This window comes from Solanum tuberosum, unplaced genomic scaffold, assembly GCF_000226075.1.
Source record: "Solanum tuberosum cultivar DM 1-3 516 R44 unplaced genomic scaffold, SolTub_3.0 scf00079, whole genome shotgun sequence".
NCBI lineage: Eukaryota > Viridiplantae > Streptophyta > Magnoliopsida > Solanales > Solanaceae > Solanum > Solanum tuberosum.
Genome location: NW_006239004.1, coordinates 1,536,065 through 1,539,090, shown reverse-complemented (window position 1 = coordinate 1,539,090; position 3,026 = coordinate 1,536,065).

Genomic DNA, 3,026 nt, shown 5'->3' with positions numbered 1-3,026 from the left:
TGCCTATGAATCCTATATTGGTGATAGGGTTGTTTGATGTATGGGGCATTGATTTTATGGGTCCATTTGTGAGTTCATATGGGATGAAGTATATTCTTGTTGCGGTTGATTATGTATCAAAGTGGGTGGAAGCAGTAGCGCTCTCCAACAATGAAGGTAAAAGTGTAACCGCATTCTTGAAAAAGAATATCTTCTCCAGATTTGGTACACCGAGGGCTATTACTAGCGATGGAGGTTCTCACTTTTGCAATAAGTTGTTCAAGGCACTACTTGAGAAATATGGTGTCCGTCACAATGTAGCCACTCTTTACCATCCACAGACTAGCGGTCAAGTTGAAGTGTCCAACAGAGAGATCAAACAGATATTGGTGAAGACTGTGAATGCTAATAGAACGGATTGGTCAAGGAAGCTTGATGATGCTCTATGGGCATATCGCACTGCATACAAGACCCCCATAGGTATGTCTCCTTACCAACTAGTATATGGAAAATCTTGTCATTTACCAGTAGAGCTAGAGCATAAGGTGATGTGGGCTATGAAGAAGTTAAATTTGGATTGGGGCGCTGCATCTAATCAAAGAATGGATGACCTGAATACACTTGATGAGTTTAGCCTAAAAGATTATGAAAGTTCTGCCTTGTACAAAGAAAAGATGAAGGGGTATCATGATCAAAGAATTGAAAAGCGAGAATTTGTGGTTAGTGATCTTGTGCTTCTATTCAACTCTAGGTTGCGCTTGTTTCCAGGCAAACTCAAGTCCAAATGGACTGGGCCATTTTTGCTCACAAAAGTGTTCCCCCATGGGGCGGTTGAGCTTGAAAAAAAGGATGGAACAAGGTTCATGGTAAACGGGCAAAGGATCAAGATCTACCTGGGAAATGCTGAAACTGTGCAAGAAGTGATTGAGGCCTACAATCTTGATGAAGTCTGAGTAATCAAGAGGCCTGCGTCGTGCCGTGACGTTAAATCAAGCGCTGCTTGGGAGGCAACCCAAGATGTACAATCTAGCCAACAATAGGATATAGTTTTTTCTCTAGTGGTTTGCTTTGTGTGATTTCCTCCTTGTATTAAATTTGATAGTTGTTTTAGTTTTGTACTAGTGTTGGCTAGAATTAGAATAGGGTCCGTGTTTAAAAAGTGTCCAGAAAATGTAAAAAGAATAGCCTATTGGTTGCTACATGTGCAGGTACACCACGAAAAATCTGTAGAAAATGGTCTGGTGCAGAGGTCTACGGAGCCCATCGACGGTCCGTCGTTTAACTCACGGACCGTGGATGGTGTCCGTAGATCCCAGGTACGCTTCTAAAATTTTTTCTAAGTTAAAGAGTGATCGACGGTCCTGATCTACGGACCGTAGATCTACTCACGGACCGTAGATGGGGTCTCATGAGTACAAACCCTCAGGATGACTGACCCGACCCGAACCCCCAAATTTAAAAACCCCTATTTGTTTTAAACCATTCCTCTTCCTTCCATTACTCCCAAAACCGTTTCTAACATCCCATAACCTCCCTAAATCACTCCATAACTCCCCCATAATATCATCCCTCACATAACTCCTCAACTTCCCTTCCATTTCCAAAATAACCCATCCCATAATCTAACAAAAAGGGTCTGGTGTTTGGTCGGTAACGAAGAGGTGACTCCTTGGTCTTGCTAATCGTAGTGTCATCACACAATCACCCCACTCCTAGTTGATTGTAAGGTAATAGACTTTCCTCTCACTTTGAATTTCGATTCATAGATTGAATATAGAAAGTCAGGAGCTGGGTCTTGACCTTGGGTAATTGTTAGATGAAATTGCATGATAAACTTAAAAATTACAATGCCCTTGGAACGATAGATAGTGATTGTGTAGCATTATTGTATGTGATCGTAAAACTATGTGCTGGTTTCGACTTAGGGTTCCACAACTAGTCTAAATTGTTTGGTATAATAATCGGTCGGAATCTTAAGAATGAAGAACTAGCATAATTTAATGTTGTAAATGCATGATGAGATTGTGTTAATGTTGAAAACTAAGGCCAAAAATGCATGATACCTGGCACAGATGGCATCCATGATACCCCGTCTACAGAACGTAGATCCATCTACGTACTGTAGATGGGGTCTGTAAATGGATGCACATGAAAAATTTCACCAAGTGTGAAACCACGGATGTGGACTACGGTCCGTAGGTCCATCCACGGACCGTTCTGCACTTCCGTGGTTTCCATCTGCGACCTATATGACAGGCCCCCTGATCCACGGAAGAGGTCCACGGACCGTAGATCAATCTACGGACCGTAGGTCTCCTCCGTGGATAACCACTGTACCATCTGTCTGAATTTTTTCTGTGGACTTAGTTGAGGCTCGTTACCAATTCTAAAGTTTGTTTTTGTTGTGTATGGTTAGTTGTGGCACTAATATCGTTCCCGCAGGTACGATGGCACCCAAGAAGCTGATCACCTACTCAAAACGGGGCAAGTCCAAATCTGTTGCCCTTAGTTTTCGGTTAATCGATGAGGACACAGACACCGAAACAGATCCATCATATGTTCCTCCCAACCCTAGAACTTCTCACACTGCACCTCGAGGCACCAGAGGCACCCCCCAGAAGGTGCTTCCCGACGTAGTCACTGTCTCCCAGTCTGATGAGGAGCACACACTGATCGGATCACCAACTGGGGTTGCTTCCTGTTCAGAGAGGTCTTTGTCCGGATCCGAGTCTGCCCATGCTTCAAGCTCTGAGCCTGACCATGCTGCAGGGTCCAGTGCTAAATCAACCACAGAATCTGGTGAGAATGACCAAGCAGCCTCTTCTGATGAGGCAACTAGCTCGGAGTCCATACCTGTACCAAGGAATGATGACCCCACTCCAGTAGCTGGCGAGCCAAATAGATGGTGCGTCGAGGGTCAATGGAAAATATATCGGGATGCCAAGATAATCAATGACAAACAGATAATGGCCCGAATTATTACAGAGGAGCGCAGAGTCCTCACAGGAAGCTTGCACACTGTCCCAGAAATCCACCGGCTGTTCAAC